This window comes from Muscardinus avellanarius (assembly GCF_963383645.1).
Source record: "Muscardinus avellanarius genome assembly, chromosome: 3".
Classification (NCBI taxonomy): domain Eukaryota; kingdom Metazoa; phylum Chordata; class Mammalia; order Rodentia; family Gliridae; genus Muscardinus; species Muscardinus avellanarius.
The window spans coordinates 57,377,288-57,396,611 of NC_137788.1; the positions used below are offsets into that span (position 1 = coordinate 57,377,288).

Here is a 19,324-nt window from a genome sequence, read left to right on the forward strand (position 1 = left end):
ATAACTTGTCATTTTAAATTATAATGTAGCATTTCAAAATCGCTCTTTGTATAAATACAAAAGAGGATAAGCACATTAAGTTATTGTATAACACCATTCTAAAAGAAATCACCTTAATCTATCATTTTTATGGTGTTCTTCGCTCAATGCCGAGCTCTAAAGTCCTCACGGGTAGCTTAGTATGTGCTCTTTGAATGATTCAGGACATCCCTTAGTCAATGTTTATTTACTATACTAAAAATTCAATCACTGAAATTCCAGATATCACAGTTAACCGCATGAAAGGGTCCATAAAACACTCTGACTGGTAGAAAAACATGCTAAATCATTGCAGGGAAAATGGGTTAAAAGTTTGAGAAGTGCCACCTTCCATTTTCTGAACAGTAACAGCCAGTCTTGGAGAACTAAAACTTACATATTACTCCCATAGAGCTTGTCAATCATACAGCTCATGTGGTTAATTATGGTTATGCTTATGGGTCATTGTGGATTTGGTATCTTAAAGACTTCCACATTTATTTTTCAGCAAGTTGGCACTGGTATACTTTCCCAGTTTTTAAAATATTAAAATATGTACATACCAGTTGATAACAATATGCCTTCCTGAGCTCCCTGGTTTGGCCCCACTATACCAGATTCTTCCCCCAAAGCCTCCAAAGTTCCCCACAAACCAGAACAACCAGGTGAGGACTGGAAAGTGAGATGATGGTTTTGGCGAATGTTGTTCTGTCTTTGTTGTTGGGTATTTTGAATAACACCTTATAAAGATTGAGTTTACTTAGCTGTTGCTTTTCTTTTCATCCCCCTCCAAAGATCCAAATGAACCATCAATGGGTATAATAATACCTGCTGATCAGGGTTGTGGGAATTAAAGAACTGTCTGTGGTGCCGATAGCCCAGCAACTAGTAATTAATGGCTATTTTGTTGTTGTCATTGCAATTATTGTCATTTTATTGGTTATATTTAGGTGGAATCACCAGAATTATGTATTTTCTACTGTTGGAGGTTTTAGGGGATCTTTACCACCTGAATTGTTGGAACCTATTAGAAATACAGTGAAAGAGAAGTCAGATATGGTAATAAAACATTACCTTTATTACTGATAAAGTTGATACTGGAATATGTAATGTATGTGTGTGGGTAAATAATTTTCTAACAAACACCGAACACCATAATTATGCAGACTTGCCACTCAGTAACAGAAGGTAAAAACCAGAGCTGGTTTCCCTCCACCTTCTATGTGCACAGAGAGGGAAACTACCCCCTATAAAACCTACAGCATGGACGGTCTGTAGACATCCTGCTCATTGAGAAAGTTAGAGGGAAGCTCTGAGTTGTGTATGGACAGTTTCTCTTTCTGGAAACACCAAAAAAAGCCCTAAATTATTCCTTTTTCTGGGGAAGAATGAGGAGAGAAGAAAGAGGCTGGGAATACCATGCTGGTGACATTCCTGAGCTTTGGGACAACAAAGAGAGGTAGGAGCATGTTCTTTCTTAACATTCCTCATGTTTCTTTTTAATCTCTTCACCTAGTTCAGGTGTCACATGAGGAAGACAGAATTTCTTTGAGGAGAAGTCAGACATATATAGGGACAGGCATCTTTTTGGACCTAGTCTAACAATGCCAACTATTGCCCAAAGATTCTCACCCTTCTTTGTAAATTAAAGTGCAAAGAAATTAAGGCCCAAACTTTATTCTCCATATCTTCTTAGCTTTCTCAGGTTGTTAGGTGTTTCTTGAAGCATGGTATAGAGCTAGGAATTTCTTTTTGGCTGCAGCCTGAGACATCTTGCAGAGTAAAGGCCATAGTTCATTCAGTCTTATGTAAATAATGGTAGTGTACTGCCAGGTATCTGATAGGATTCGCTTTTTAAATAGCTACAGGAATCTGCAATTTTACCAAAGCAATACTCCATAACCATATTTAGAAAATAAGCCAACCCTGAGTCTTGAAAGTCTACATTTAGTCTATAACTTTAAGAGACTCTAAAAATACTTTAATTCCTTCTAGTCCTTCCCAGCTTCATTTGTCTTAATGTATTTTAATTATGCATATATGTTTGACCTCATAATACATTAACACTGTATTTTGTATTCAGTTTTTTTTTCAATTTCCCCAGATACTTACCAATATCTGTTTACAAGTTCTTTCTAAAGTTTTGACAAAAGGCAAAAGATGTAGGATAGCCAAAATAATACTGGGAGGAAAAAGAAGGAAAAGAAGGGATGAGGAAGAGGAGAAATGAGCAAAATAATAGCAAAAGTTGAGGTGCTCACATTGCTAATTTCAAAACTTACTATAAAGCCACAATAATCAAGACACAACTGTGTGGGCAAAAGAACAGACATACACATCAGTGGGAAGAAAATAGCCCCAAAATTTACCCAGAAAATAGTCTGTTGCCCTTTGACATAAGACAAAGATAATTCAGTGAAGAAAGTACTACAGTTTTAACAAATGGTGCTGAAACCATTGGCTGTCTTATATGCAAATGTTGACACACAAATCTTACATCCTTCACAAAATTTTACTCAAAAGGGACTAGAGACTTAACTGTAAAGCACACGACCATAAAGCTCTAGAAAATAACAGGAGAAAGTCTACATCACCTTGAGTTTGGTATCAGGTTTTTAGGCAGATTTATTTTTAAAAAATGCTAAATTAAACTCATTAAAATTCAGAATGAGTCTTCTGTGAAGACAATGTGGAGAGAATGAAGCATGAAGACAATATTTCCTTTGTGGACCTGGAGAAAATATTTTCAAAACACATATCTGATAATGGACTGCTATCTGGGGGTACAGCTCAGAGGCAGAACACCCCTGGGTTCATTCCCCAGTACAAATAATGACACTATGTGCTAAGTGAGCACTTTCTGGAAGTAGTTCAAACATGTGTTATAGTCATAATTGGAGAGGATAGTGCGCAAGTGGTAATTAAGCCATAGAATGAGAGACTTCCCAGGTCAAGTCTTTGGTGATTAATTAGTATCAGTTTTATCTTGAACTAAGGACACAACCTAAAAAATAATAACATTGGGTCAGAAAAAGTGAAAGGGACAGCTGGACAGAAGGCAGAAAACTATCAATCAGATGAGTGGGAATAGCTATACGGATAGTAGAGAATCGTGAAAGAAACAGAAGTTGGTTCACAGAGGAGATAGGAGATTAAAGACACATGCTGAGTAGAACTCACATATGATGGAAACACAGTGACACTAGAATATTTGCCTGGGGTCACGTTATTTTTTCTATTTGCGGTTAACCTATGGTGGGATTGAACTCCCAGGTGTTAGAGAACAGTAGGGTTTGGAGAATACTCATATTATAATAATGCAATGGAACCATTGTTGGTCTCATTTTCATTTGGGAAGAAAGGCACAGAAATAAGGAAGGTGGGGGATCTGGGTTCAGAGCTTTCCTTCTGGTAAATTTTTTTCTTTCCATTAGGAATGATTCTGTTTTTTCTGTTGCTCCCTCAGAGAAGATATAAATATAAGTTTGTCTCCCACCTCTGTTTGCCTGAGGGTTGTGCTTTGCTTCTGTAAATGTTTTATTTGCGGACATGATGATTTCCTTTGGGCATCTATCAGCTTATGGATGGCATCCTTAATATTCATGGTCTGGACTTCTTCCCCCATTTGGGAGAGTGGCGCCCGTTTGCCTGGCGCTGCTTCAAGTCTGTGGTTCATCCCGCTCTTCTCAGTGCCACAGAGGGGAAAGGGCTGGCCCACAGAGGTGGTGGCCCTGTGCGTGGGATTTATTGCTCCCAGTCTGAACAAGCTGACAATCCGATGAGGTTTCCAATACAAATATTTTACACTTTGGTGCTTCTTCGGAGCTGCAGATTCTGAAGCTTTGTTTTAGAGATCAAAATGCTCACAGATGCTGTGTGCAAATGCCAGAGATTCAGCAAGAGCAGGTGTGAGGAGAGAGCACTGGTGACACACACATCTACCCAGCTCTCATCAGCTTTCACCTCTGCTCAAAACTTTAGGCTACAGAGAGACATTGAGGATTTGTGCACCACGCATTACAGTTGACAGATCAGCAGCTCACATGTCCCCTCTGAGCTCCCCAGCTCAGATATGGGAGAAAATGGAGCACAGGTAACCTGAGCCTCATGCTGTCCTCTCTGCACCTGATTGCTTCTATATCCTGTTATCAGTGTAGAGTTTTTCTTTTCCTTTCCTTTTCTTCAGTGCTGGGGATCAGACCCAGGCCCACATGCAGGCTAGGCAAGTGCTTTACCACTGATCCATATCCCCAGCCTCAGTGCAGGTTTTTATTATTTTAAAATAAAAGGAACCAGGATACATTCTGGCTTATGTAAGTATAACAACTGATAGGATACTTTCGAGTATAGATTAGTATTTATATAATGTCCTCCTCTCTCCTCTCCTTTTTACTCCAAGTTCACTCCGCAACAACCTTGTGAGGTGGGCATTATTTTTTAAGGTAAAGCAAAACCCAAAATGGCTTTATTTAAAGTGTAATAATTGGGTAGAAGGTTTCACAATAAAGAGAAAGACTCAATTTTTTGATGTTTGATGGCTGAGAGCTATCAATTCTACCTTTCTCCTTTGTCCCACATCTAGGAAAGATAAAAAAAAATCTTAAGTACTTGCTCACTGGTGCTGGTGGTGAAATTCAAATTCTACAAAGCCTTATTCTAAAACCCCTCACCCCCATCCCACAGCTCCTTAACCATAGTAAAAACCTAAGTCCCCATTACCACTAACTCCATGTGTTTTACCTCCCATAAAACCTAAGCCCTTGTTCTTAAAAAATTATCTCATTTCAATTATTGCTACATAACATTCATCCTAACATTTAAAAATTCCTGGGCAGGGGGCTGGCCTAGCTTCCCACAGGGAATACTAGGTGCCCTGATAAAAGAGGTTTTCAACTTTAGATAGGCTAATGAAGCTTCCTTCTTTCAAATGTGTGGTCATTTGGATTTTTTAAAAAAAGTATTATGTTGACACTGGACTAAGAAATGAAAAAAAAAATGGTTTCTGCCCTTCCTCTTAGTATCTATAGCCTAATGGAGGAGGCTGACATGTAAATTAAAAATATTACAAAACAATGCCATTTGTAGCACATATAGGGTATTATAAGAATAGAGAAGAGGGAGTTGAAAAATAATTGTGTAGAGTTAAATGCATGGAAGAAGACTGCACATTGAAGATACTATATTTAGTTTTATTTGGCTGGGAATAGGATGAGTGGTGAGATGTAATTGGAAGAAACCTTGAAGGTGCTGCTGGTACATTGGATTTTATCCTGAGGACATTGGTGAGCTTTTGAAAAGCTTTACAGAATGAAATGAAAGAACAGCTTTTATTTTTTTTCCCCTCAGTTCATTTTGAAGACAGTGTGGACAATGGGGTGGAGACAGAAAAATAATTCAGAACAGCTCTGCTTTACTCCAGGCAAACAGAAATGATGGCTGGCTCAGGGCCAGCACAGAGGGAGTGGTCAGAGGACGAATGTGTGGGTGCCAACTAGGTGCTGGGATGCAGTGCTCAAAGAGGGCAGAGAAATTATCTGTATTCAGGATGTTCCTTCTCTAACAGTAAGAAAACTCCAGAATTGTGCAGCTGAGAACATGGAGACCCAGGAAATAGACTATTTTTTGGTCATTCTTATTAACTTCTTTTTTGTCTTGCTAGAATTTGTGAAACTAGATTCTGGCAGATCATGCCCTGGAAATGAAGGGGCATCCTTCTCCCTCCACCTTTTCCTGTTCTGCTGGTTGGACTGGGTATGCCATGGTGGTTTTCTTTTAACACATTGGCAAGGCAACATTGTAGGCCTGAGAAACAGGGACTGAAGGGCACTGGGTCTGTGACAACTTCAGGAGAGAGAGTTATCATACTAGCCTGGATTCTGATGAGAAATAAATGCAGTCATATCTTGTTCTGAGTTTCTCTCTGTCACATAAACGGAACTTACTTCATAGGTAATCTTGGAGGAGATACTCAGTTTTAGTGGAGATTTCTTTGAAGGGTTTACCCAGGTCATGAACCCTAGAATGACAGTCACTTCAAAGTATAAATTATCCAAGCATATATTTATATAAGTATAAGCCAAATCTCTCTAAATTATATAGAATCAGTATGTAAGTAATGTAAGTACACAGTTATATACCATAAAATAAATCATGGTATATAAAGATAAAATTTTATAGTATGTAAGTATATGGTATAAATATGTACTTAGGGTATAGCACACTTACACCATATACTTATATGCTATATTATAAATTTTACAGTATAAGTATATAAGTGAAATAATAAAATTTATTTAAAATAAATGCTTGTTGTACTTTGTGTGCAAAGAAGAGGTAGATGGGCTACCTGAGCTTATCAATGAGAGCTTCTAAGACCACAGAGGTCCACTGTGTGAGCTACTTACACCTGGGCCTGTCAGCCAGTGTTATGAAAGAGATGGGCGCTGAGTATCCCAACCTTGTCTAATTAATGTGCTTCATTATCCTATATTAAGCAGGTTGGCTAATTAATTGATGAAAGCACTAGTCTGTTCATTGAGTTGTAAGCTGATTACAATAGTAATTACAGTAATTAACAAGAAGGCTAGCCAGGTATGGTGGCCCATTCCTGTAATCTAGTACTTGGGAAGCTGAGGTACCAGCCTTAGGAACTTAGCAAGACCCTGTGTCAAAATAAAAATGGCCGAGGGTGTAGCTTTGAGGTAGAATGTCCCTGAATTCAAACCTCAGTACCACCTCCCCCAAAAAATAAAGCCCAAAGGCCATAGGCTGATATAAATGTGGTAAAAGAAATCAACAGGATGATGTGATATAAGCTGAACTGGTTTTTATAGCATAGCTCTGAAAGTCCTCCAAGAAGAGGCAATATCTGATTGCTACCCAGGAGATAAAAGACAGACATTCTATACAAAGATAGAAGTCAGAGGAGGAATTTTATACGCAAAAAGAATAAAATCCCTGATGTGGGAAAAAGTCAGGGATGTTTGAATAGGAGAAACAAGGCCAGTGTGGCTGGAGCTGGAAAGGCCAAGAGGAGAAGGAAAGAAGCTGAGTTTGTAGAGCCAGGAGCAGCTGGGTCTCCCAATTGCTCAAAGTCGATGATAAGGAATTTTGTTTTGTTTTAGTGTAGGTGGAGGTGACATTACTGAGGCCCCGGGCTGTAATTCTTAAGACACCTTTGCTTGCATTTGGAGGAACCTACATAAAAATCCCTCTTATGATAGCATACATGCTCTTTCCAATACTTGCACTCTAGAATGCTGACTATGTCAAATTTTTATCAATTTTAGGAAAATTGTTGTTATCTGTTCAAGTTACTTGCCATTTCTTTCTTTATTCCCCAAACGGCATTCCTTTTAAGTGGCAAGCAGTAGCCTATATGGTGTTTTCCTAGGTCTGGTTCTTTTCATTAGTTTAGCTTGTTTTAGGACTTCTAGATCTGTGCCATTTTTTCCTGTGTTTCTTAAAGAGTATTTTAGTTAATGATAGTTTCTCTCTCTCTCTCTCTCTCTCTCTCTCTCTCTCTCTCTCTCTCTCTCTCTCTCTCTCTCTCTTTTGCGGGTCTGGGGATGGAACCCAGGGGCATTCAATCTCTGAGCTACACCCTTTGCCTTAGTTTTTATTCTTTAATTTGAAACAGGGTCTCACTAAGTTGCAGAGGGACTCACTAAGTAGCTGATGCTGTCTGCGAACCTTAATTCTCCAGTCTCAGCCTCCCGAATGCTGGGATTACAAGCGTGAGTCACCACGCCTATGATAGTTTTTTTTTTTAAATATACTTTTACTTAGTGCATTGTAATCTTATACCCAAATGACATTCAGAGTGATAGGAACATACATGCACACAGCAGTCAGTGAGCTTCCCTTCAGTTGCCACCCCATGCTCTCCTCTTCCCCATGCATGATATTGATTGGCATTGATAATTTTGTATATGTACATAGCACCAATGGAAGTGTTTCCTTCATCAATCAATGATAGTTTCTTTTTTTTTTATTTTTTATTTTTGCAGTACTGGGGATGGAACCCAGGGGCATTCTACCTCTGAGTGACACCCCCAGCTTTTTTATTTATTCTCTATTTTGAAACAGGGTCTCACTGAGTTGCAAAATGCCACACTAAGTAGCTGAGGCTATCTGCAAACCACAGTTCTCCTGTCTTAGCCTCCCAAGTGCTGGGATTATAGGTGTGTGCCACCACGCCTGGCTAATAAGTGATAGTTTCTTTATCAAGTATGTTATTATCATAGATTGTGTATTGCTTGACTATAAGATATATATATATATATATTTGAAACAAAAAATGTTGAGCTCCCCATATGGGCGATAGTCATTTATAAATATATTTTATTTGTGCATTTACATTGGAGTAGAGTTTAAAGAAAGTCTAGTGAATTGTCAGATTATTCAAATGTAAATAATAATTGATTCAAGATAATTTCCTTAACTGTATTGATGTAGGGGATTCATTTATGGACCATTTATTTCTCCAAAATTTGTTACCATATATACCAATATTGATAGGAGGAAAATATTTATATGAAAGAAAATTATGGCCCTGAGAAATAGTTAAATAACTGCAAATATTTGTGTAGCTCAGGAGCAAGATTAGATATAAAGGTTTATTGGCAAATCTTGGCAGATAAAGTGATAGTTGAATTTTCTATAGACAAGGGATATGGAAACCCCAAAAGAATTTATAAAATGAGTAAAAGACAACATTTAAAAGTGGTTGAAGGGTGACAAAAGAAAAGACAATGGCATGTGACCAGCCTTGGTGATACAGGGATGAGAAGATCTGAGTCAGAATGAACAAAGCAGTGAAACTTTCATGCTACAGGTAAATCTAGCAAAATAAGAGAGGAAGTGTGAATTGAGGGTAGCAACTTAAGACCATTTATGAGTCCTTATTACTTCGATTTAGGCTCTATGAATCTAGCGATATTGGTTCTTAGAAAAGGATACAACTACCAGATAATGCGTAAAGAGTCCAATAATGGTGAACAAAGCCATTACTTCTTCCATGCCTTGGTTCCCAGCCTACTTGTTCTCTCAGTAGAGGCTGTAGAACCATACAATAGCTAATGGTGTTAAGTATACACTTCTTCCTAAGGGATAATGCCCCTTCCTATGGGCTATCATTTCTGTGCTGGCCACTTGGTGGCAAATTTAATTTACATTCCTTTCGCAGGCTGGCAACTTTTAGATGTAGGAGTATGATCAGTGTACTCCTTACTTATTTCTTTGGTGCCATACTTCCTTTGCTGATAAGTGATCCTGGGACCAGAGTTGGTATTGTGTCGGATTATGATTTAGTTATCATGCACTCTGAATCCTTGGTAGTGGGTTAGCTGAGACACTGTGGACTGGAAAAGTGAACCAAGACCAAGAATATGTGTTAATTCTGGCTTGATTGAACATAACATTTTCCTGGGTGAAAGAGTCCCATGTAATCAGCTTGTCATTAAGTGGCAGGTCTTGTTGGTAGATTATATTTACATTTCTTTCTGTTGTCATCAGGCCCAACATTCAGTAGCAACAGTTACTACATTAGGTTTGATGAGATGAAGCCCATGATGTTAGATATATTCTTTTCCATTTCTCCCACTATGGCTACTCTGTTTATGAGACCAGTACCCAAGAAATCAAGGTGGTGAAGTTCAAAAATTGATTGACATTTACTGGGAAAGTCACCTTTGGGACTTTATAGGCTTTTCCTCCAATGGTTTGCAAGAACATACAATATAACAATCTCCACACTGTGCCCATCCATATGCCTCTTACCCAGAACTTCTTTACCCAGCCTTCCAATTTTTTTCATTTCAAGGTCCTAACCAGTCAGTCATTAGTCATTAAATCTCAGTTGCAGGTAACTTTTTTTTCTTAACTACTGTTTTTCCAGGTTATTTTGTAGAGCAATAGAAGTTTATTTTTAGTTTACACTCACATACTTAGTCAATCTATCCATGAATCCATCTTGAATATTTTCTTCCTCATTAACCTACACACCGCAGAAAATTCTCCGTGAGTTTTTAGGTGTGAAATAAGGGGAAAGCACATTGCAACAGTGACAGATGGCGTGGAGGTTTCAAGACAGATGTTTGTGTAACTTTTTTTATACCCTCTGGTCCAGCCTAAGTTTGGTTTCAGATATATCACACCCATGTTATGGTGGATTGATGGAGCTACCTGACTTTATGACTTATTGAGGCTATTAGTATTGGTAGTATGTGGATAAATGTTTAATCATTGCCTGTAAAAATACTGCACTTGTTTGTAGTACTTGATGAGCTCTGTGATATAAATATTCTACCATGATTGATTTCAAGTGTCAAAGTAATGCTAAAGAACATGGAATGGGGAAGAGATGTGCTAGGAAAAACCATCTCTAGTACATAAGTGTGTTCACATAGTGATGGGTAGGATTGTATATATGGTCACTTGAAGTCACTTGAAACCTCATTATTTGATGCTTACTTTCTACTGGGGCCCCAGTGGGGGTACCAGAAGTTGTTTGTCAATAGTTTAGACATCTACAGATATTATATCTTCTTTCTGGAACTCTAAAAGTCTAAAAGTATTCACTATACAAGACTTTTTTTTTGGTGGTACTGGGGTTCCTGGAAACCCTTCAACTCTGGGCTACACTCCCAGACACATTTTATACTTTTTTATTTGGAGACAGGATCTCTTAACCCAGCATGACTGGTTTCAAACCTGCATGATCCTCCTGTCTCTGCCTCCCAAGCATGGGGATTACAAGCGTGCACCACCATGCCTGGCTTTTTATACAAGATATATTTTTGCTATCACATATAACTATGATACCATGAGTCCAAGCAATAATATTGAGTTTTTTGCAAAACCCTTCCTTGCCTTTGGCTCCACTTAACCCATAACATTTATATTGTCCAAAAAATGGGTCATTGTAATATTTTCCACTGTGTTTTATACTGCCTCTTGTACTCAAAGAGACCTATCAAATCCTGTGATTCATTTTCAGCAATAGGAGACAACTGATAATTTATCCTTTATTTTGGAGTAGATATTCCAGGATTCCAAGAATGATAGGTCCCTTAACACTTTATCTATGTGACAGCCCAAGTAGTCTGTCTGTGTTTTATCTCTCTCTAGAGTACATATAACTTTCTAAAGTATCCATAGCACTTGCTAATTCCTGCTCATCAGATATGATTAACATGACATCCTCAATAAAGTGGACCAGTATGATGTTCTGCAGAATGTCCAGATGATCCAAGGCCCTTCAAACAGTATTATGAACAGAAAGCATCATAATTAACACAGCCCCAGGGCAAGATTATGAATGTCTGCTCTTATCTGTCTATGTAAACAGAAACTTATTCTGATCTTTCTTTCTGATAGTAATAAAAAATAAAACATTTGCCTATTCAGAGGTGACATACTAGGTAGTCAAGAATGTATTAATCTCTAGTAAAAATGCCACATGTGGTACAGCAGCTGCAATTCAGGTGTTTGCTTGGCCAATTTGTGGTAGTTCATTGTAATCTAGGATCCATCCCATTACTGCAAGGCCATCCCATTATCGCATGGGGTCCTCTGGGGGCCACCACATTGTGGTATTTTTATTATACCTTTTCTGCTTATATAGATTTAAATACACAAATACTAATCATTGTAAAATGAGTATGTACATTATTAATTACAGTAAAGTTTACAGGTTTTTAGCCAAGGCAGAATAGGATATGGTCTCTATATGTAGAAGGCTAAACCATTTAGATTTGCTATGTGTGCAATGTGCCACTAAGTTTATAAAGCAGAACCTTTATTGGTTACTATCTATCTTGCCTCTCAGGGCAAAATGTACTATGAGCCACTTTTATAGATTGTGTGGGTCTGGACTTTCTGACTCATTCTAAACTTGTTAGAGATGATAGAAACTCCCTTCTTATAAACATAAGGGAACTGCTACCTGGCTTCTGATATTCCCAGAATCTATTATTCCCATTGCTCTTGTCTCTTGTCTACATCATTCCCAGCATCTTTAGTGACACAGGTGTTCTTCTAACCATATGGCATTGAAAAATGGAGAGTCTTCTGGGATTTCTTAAGGAACATGGTCAATGACAAGGTTTTCTGCTGTTTAGAATGGACCCCACTCCTTGCTATTTTGAGCCTTTTAGGCATTTCCTCCATTGTTTGCCTATAGCTGTTCTGGCATGGCCTTCTACAGGCCTTTCCTATTTTCAGGATATCAAGGACCATCCAAACAGCCTATTACAACCATCACTTGCCAGAGGATTAAATTCTGTATCATTATAAACTACTTCCGTATTGCAAAACTCTTCATAATGAACTTTATTGGTCTAGCTCCCCTAAACAACCACTCTCAATTTCTGGTAATAACATATTTCCAAGTCCTGAAGGTTTATAGACATATCATATCACTTTTCTCTTCACTATACCAGTATGCTTGGAGTTGGGTTATTCTGAAATTTGACTATATGAGTCAAAAAAGTAGGTAGCTAAATCCTAAGGATAATAGGAAATGTCACATAAGCCACCTGCCTTATTTGAGGTTTGTGTGTAACTTAGTGTTTGCGTGTGTGTGTGTGTGTGTGTGTGTGTGTGTGTGTGTGTGTGTACATGTGTGCATGTGTTTGTCTAGCTCAATTCTTTAAATGGAGAAATATTGGTCACTTCTTTAGGCATACAGGATTCAGGAGAACCTCTGGGTTCTAGGTTTTTTTATTATGTCCACATAGATATCCTACCTAGGTGCCAAGTCCCGCTTCTTCCTTATCAAGGTCCTGATGTCCAGCAGACATGCCTCAGCTAAAATTCAACTTTCTCGGAAGCTCTGCTAGTAATTAGATCCCGTCACCGTTCTTCAGCAATGGCCGCCATCCAGGTGCAGGAGTGGAAGTTTTCTTTAAATGTTGCGTCTTATGCTCACACTTTGTTTTAATTTGTTCATTAATAACTTGAGACTGTCATTTTTTCCCTCTTCAATTGCTGGTGCTCAGCAACGGCCAGGCAGTTCCTCATTGCTCAGAGTTGTTCTTTCCTCCTACCTCCATAATACTCAGGATGTGATTTCAGCTGTTGTACCCCCTTCCACTTGTGTCCCATCACAGATCATGTCACCTAAGCCACTTGCCTTATTTGAGGCCTTTGTGTAACTTAAAGTGTTTGTGTGGATATGTGTACATGTGTGTATGTGTTTGTCTAGCTTAATTATTTAAAAGGAGAACTATTTCTACCAATATAACTATTTATGTTGGTAGAAAGCAACAAAATGTACCAGCATTCACAGGACTATCAGCCCTCCACCTGTCATTAGTGAGAGGATCTTATGATGAACCAATGTGAAAATGACCCAACGCCAGAATCTCTATCTTACTAGACTGCTTCCTACAAAAAAAATTTCTGGTGTAGGTTGATTTAGATTGGGTTCCCCAGAGCAAAGCCTAAGATAATCTTTGTTGAGTGTTTTGTTGGGGATATGCTCTAAAAACAGGGAAAGGGCAGGGAAGTGAGTGGAACAGAATAGGGCAGAGGAAAAATGCCAGGCAACAATGCGGTCTACGTAGAGACTATCTTTATTCTGATCATCCAAGAAATTTCAGAGAACAAATTACTTGACATGGCTGGTCTCACATTGGGATAAAGATGCCAACCATACATAGCTCATGCCAGCAGGTGATTAGCCAAGTCAATGCCAGTGGGGGAGAGGAAGAAGTTTATCTTTCTAAGTAAGCAAAGCAGCTGCTATGTGGGGAAGGGTGCTTCTCTAGAATAGGGGTGAACTGTTTCTTATCTCCATCTCTCTCAGTATACATGGACACTAACATAAGAAAGTAGACTTCTTAAAAGTAGAATAGTGATTACTAGGGACTGTGAAGGGTGCTAGGAGTAGGGGAAAGAGTGGAAGAAGAGTTGTTGGATATGATCAATGCATACTTTGCAAATGTATGAAAATATCACACTGAATCCCACTAATATTTACAATTAATATGTATTAATAAAAATAACAAACACAGAAGCCCTGGATGTAGTGCCTTGCAATCCATGTTTTAATAAACCAGGGAATATTCTGCAAGTTAGCACTACAGACTGAATCAAAATTTAATTTCATAGCACTGTTGGAACATTTATACTAACTTTCTTGATGTTTTGTCCATAATAAAAGGGAAATGAATTCCAAGATTACTGTGTAAGTGGTTACAATGATTCATAAGACAGGGAAATGTAGTAGAGTGGCTAAAAGCACCGATTTTATAGTCAGACAAATTAGATTTTGATGCGACTTGTCACATAATCATCTTGTTATTAAGGGTCTGCATCTGTAAAATAATGGTAATGATAATACCTTTCTTTTAAGCATGTTTTGAAAGTTAAGTGAATGATGACAGCAAAGCATTTAGCAAAGCCTGACCCATGGTTGGTGTTCATTAAGCAGTGAAAAATAATAACTTAGCTTAATCATCACTGGGCCATAGCTCCAGGTCTGTGGTAGGTCTCAGTGACTGGCTCCCAGGCCACCTTCCCAGAGCATGGGATACTTTTCACTCTTGGAATTCAGATGTATCCTTAAGCATGTCTTGGATTCTTGAATTTCTAGCCTAGAGAGATGTGGAAATTCTTTCTTCCATGTCTAACTCAAACAATCCAAATTCCAATTGTCTGAAGACCTTCTCTCATCTGGACCATGATTTTTGGCAGACATCAGGCCCATTGCCCAACATTTACAGGGCCTGGAGCAAGAGTCCAAACTGAAGGCTTCCACAGCATATATTTATAATTTATAGTACAGCTAAAAAGATGTGTTGTCCATTGTGTAGGCAGAATAGAAACCTCTGCAGTCTCTAGAATCTGTGAATGTGTTAGACCTTACATGATAAAGGGACTTGGTAGATGTAGTTAAATAATCCAGTCCAATGTAGTCACAAGGGTCCTCCTAAGAGGGAGACAGGAGAGTCAGAGAAGGAAAAATGACAAATAAAGCAGAAGTTGGGGTGATATTGGCTATGACTGAGGAATGCACAGGGCTTCTAGAAGCTAGAATAAGGCCAAGGAATCTATTCTGGCCTACACTTTTCAGAAGGCATGCAGCCTGTCTTTTGGCCTTCAGACTTTCAGAAAATACATTTGCACTGTTTTAAATTGCTAAGTTTATGGTAATTTATTACTGCAGCAATAAGAAACTAATAACTTTCTTACTTCATAACAAAAGATTTAAAATGTGTGCAGATATGTTTTTATAACCAGAAGTTGACAAAAGATCAATGATGGCTGAATTTAATGACTATTTTATATAGCAAATAATCTTTGAAAAATCCAGCAATATTTGAATGCATAATAAAAAGACAATTATTTTTTCCATGACACTTCTTTTTCTCACCTTTATTTCAGTACAATCGTGAGTGATATTGTTCAGAGAGGTTTTTTTTTTTAGACAGTATTGCCAAAGTAGGTCACTTCTTGAGCTATTTTAGTTCTTGGATAATTTTTACAATTAACTTTAATTTAGAGATATGACTCTTCTGAGACATAGCAACTGAATTGTCATTAAAAGTCTTAAAGAATATCTTAATTTAGAAATAAACCATTGACATAAGATGTATGGCCACACATTTTAAATTACTAACAAAAATTAAATCTAAGCAAATAGATTTTGGTGATATTTGTGATTTACAACATCTGTAAAGCAATATGTTGATACATAGTTTTACTTTAATGCCTTCCCCCAATAACTTCAGTGCTGTAATATTAAAAAATTAAAAATAGAAGTATGATGTTTAATTTTTTTAAATATCTTGCTACATTTGAAACTATAGCAAGATGTAAAAGAGCAAGAATGTAGCTTCAGGTTAATTTGTAAATAACGTTTCTTCATGCTCATGCAAAAATTAACTTATTTTATTTTTGTGGTGCTGGGAATTGAACTACTGAGCTATATCCCCAGCCCTTTTTAACAATTCTTTTTATTCTTCTTTCTGAATTTTATTTTGGTATTGGGGTTTGAACCCAGGGTCAGTCTACTTTTGAGCTACACCCCCAGCCCTATTTTTTAAATTCTTTATTTTGAAACAGTGTCTCACTAAGTTGTGGAGGGCCTTGATAAATAGCTGAGGCTGGCCACGAACCTGCAATCCTACTGTTTCAGCCTCTCAAGTACTGGGATTACAAGCATGCACCACCACACTCAGAATAATTTTTATATTTTGAGTTATCAGTTTTGTATATTGCACATGTAGCTATTTCAATTTAGAAAACGATATTTATTTATTTATTTATTTACTTACTTACTTACTTACTTATTTATTTATTTTGCGGTACTGGGGATGGAACCCAGGGGCATTCTACCTCTGAGCTAAAGCCCCAGTCCTATGTTTTAATCTTTCTATTTTTTTTTTTTTTGTGGCTCTGGAGATGGAACCCAGGGGTGTTTGAACTCTGATCTACACCCCCTGCCCTATTTTTTATTATTTATTTTGAAACCGAGTCTCACTGAGTTGCAGAGAGCCTCACTAAGTAGCTGAGGCTGTCCGCAAACCGCGATCCTCCAGGTCTCAGCCTCCCGAATGCTGGGATTACAAATGCGCCACCACGCCCAGCTCTTTCTATTTTTTTGAAACAGGGTCTCACTGAGTGGCGAAGGGTCTCGCTAAGTAGCTAAGGCTGTCCACGAACTGCAATCCTCCAGTCTCCACCTCTCGAATGCTGGGATTATATGCGTGCACCACCATGCCTGGCCAGAAAACAATTTTTAAAAATACATTTTTATCCTTTTTTAAATAACATAGCAAAACCCAAACCTGTTTGGGTTTTTGACAATCTTTCTTGAGTTATTAAAAGCAAGCCAATTCACACCAGAGCCACTTAAGAGTAGCTCAAGAACCATGAACTGGAGCATAGAGAGATGTAGAAAATGGAGCCTGGTACTTCTGGGGAAAAAAATGATGTATTATTATACAGAAAGCCATTGTATTTCTTTTGTTTGAGAGGACAGGTCTGAGAATTAAATTGCCTCTTAATTTTACCCAGTCCTTCCCTATGCTCTGAATCTGTCTGTCTTAGATGTTATTTTCAGTAGAGCCCATGGCACACAATGACTTTCTGTGAGGACTGAACAGAAGATGTAGAGAAGTATCTCCTGGGACATGGACAGTTCATGATTTGCTCTCTAAGGCCAAGCATAGTACTGGGGCATATCCACCCTTTCATTGGACAGTGCATTCTCTACCATGGAAATGCGATTTTCTTCTATGATCTGGAAGAAAGACCAAGACAACAAAGGCATAATATAGTATTGCAATATAACAGAATCAACCAAGGCACACATGTGCATGAATGCACACATGTATATGCAAATGAAAAAAAAATTTTTTGTGTGGAACTGGGATGGAACCCAGGGGCTTTCTAGCCCCAGGCTATACTTACAGACCAATTATTTTATACTTTATTTGGAAAGAAGGTCTCACTAAGTTGCTGAGAGCCTCACTAAGAAGCGGAGGCTGGCTTTGAACCTGTGCGATCCTCCTGTCTCGGGCTCCCAGGTGCTGGGATTATAAGCTTGCACCACCACGCCCAGCTATACAAATGAAAATTTTAAGCATTCACCCAAACCTGCCTTAGTAGCAGTTAGATCTGGGATTCAAGTCTAGGTTGGCTTCACACCAACCTCATCTTGGTATATCAGCTTGTTTCCTAAAGAGCAGGGTTTTAGCTTCTTTCTCCTTCTAGTTTAATTCCCTAGCACTTTACTTTGTTACTGAAAATTGACTCCTATTTTACTTCTTTGAGGAAGCTCTCTGGATTCTCTTTTGAACTCTGTAGGCGTAATTTTGATGTTAAAGGTAGCACTTGATTTATCCATTTATTGGATTACATGTGAGTCTTCTCCTGGTCTCTTAATGTCTTCAGGGCAGGCATTGTGTTTTACTAATTTCTGCATTTCTGAGGCTGAAGAGGGTGGGTACAGGGAATATGTTAGGAGCTGAATATGCCATAATAAGAAAGCTCTTGATTTAAAAAAGAACCCCCCCACAATGATAATTCAGCAAATACAAAATCACAAGTATGGCCATGACATTCAGTAGTCACTCAAATGTCTTCAGGTCCCAGATGGATAGCCACTGGGATATTTTAAGAGGAGTTGAGAAAAGATTCCATCACTTTCTTCACTGATTTATTTAAACATGAGCCATTCCATGCTGTCAGCAAATTCTTCCTGATATTTAACCTGAAGCAGCAACCAATAAATGATGCTGAGGCCCTGAGAGAGATGCTGTAATTACCAGAGTTTCATTCTTACTATTGTGGTATATTCAAGGTTTAAGAATGGCTTCACTCAGCACCTTTTAAAGGTCAGTACTTTACTTTCTGGTTCAGAAAGAGTGTCCTGTTTTAATTCAGGAAACAAAAGGTATTGGCTTAACTAACGGTTTCAAATTCTTGGAAGATTTTCCATCTGCCGTTCTCCTTTTCAAGCAAAATCACTTTTTGCCCCATGTTCTCAAAGTCACTCTGCTTAAAATACACAAGTGCCTACAGCATGTGCATGCATGCACACACTCACACACTCAGCATTGCCATTACAATGGTACTTTAGATGAGATATAGAAAGTGCTACGGGTTAGCTTGCTGAGTTTGAGTATTTTCTCCTTGTTTTTTTTTTCTTCTAGTGACATAGCAGTTTTCCAGTAAGTGTTTGTGAACTCCATGAATAATGAATGAGAGAACATGAGGTGGAGCTTGAGATAATTTTGCTTTCTTTGTTTCTATTATTGAAATGTTATATATATTCACATCGCATAATCCATATTGTACATCTTTTTCTCTAAGGAATATGCATTGTGATTGCTGCCTTCGGGCTGTAGATCTCTCAAACTTTACTAGGAAATACCCAATTTTCTCCAAAGTGATTGAAAATGTATACTTCTACCATCAGTATATAGTTTCAAACCCTCTGTACACTTTCAGAGTCTTGATATTGACAGGCTTTCTAATTTTTACTCCTCTAGTCAATATGTAATGGTATCTCATTGTGGCTTTAGTTCATGTTCACATAGTTACTAATGTAGTTCAGCAATTTTCAAATGTTTATGTGCCATTTGTTTAATTTTCTGTGACAAGCCTACTTAGGTGTTTTGCCTACTTTTTTATGTTTTTCATCTTAGCTAGGGGTTTGCAAGCATTTTTAAACATATGTTTGAGTACTAGCATTCTGTCAGTTGTTCCTGCTGCACATATTCTGTACCAGGCTTTCTTTTCTTTTTATTCTCTGTATCATCCTTTTTTTTTTGAGGGTCTGAGGATGGAACCC

General features: G+C 38.1%; 1 protein-coding gene across 2 annotated transcripts in view; it reads left to right on the forward strand.

Moving 5' to 3' along the window:
• PDE4B (phosphodiesterase 4B) overlaps positions 1-19,324 on the forward strand; it is a gene marked incomplete at both ends in the record, with an annotated part of 454,207 nt that overhangs the window by 8,007 nt on the left and 426,876 nt on the right. The window lies entirely within an intron of this gene.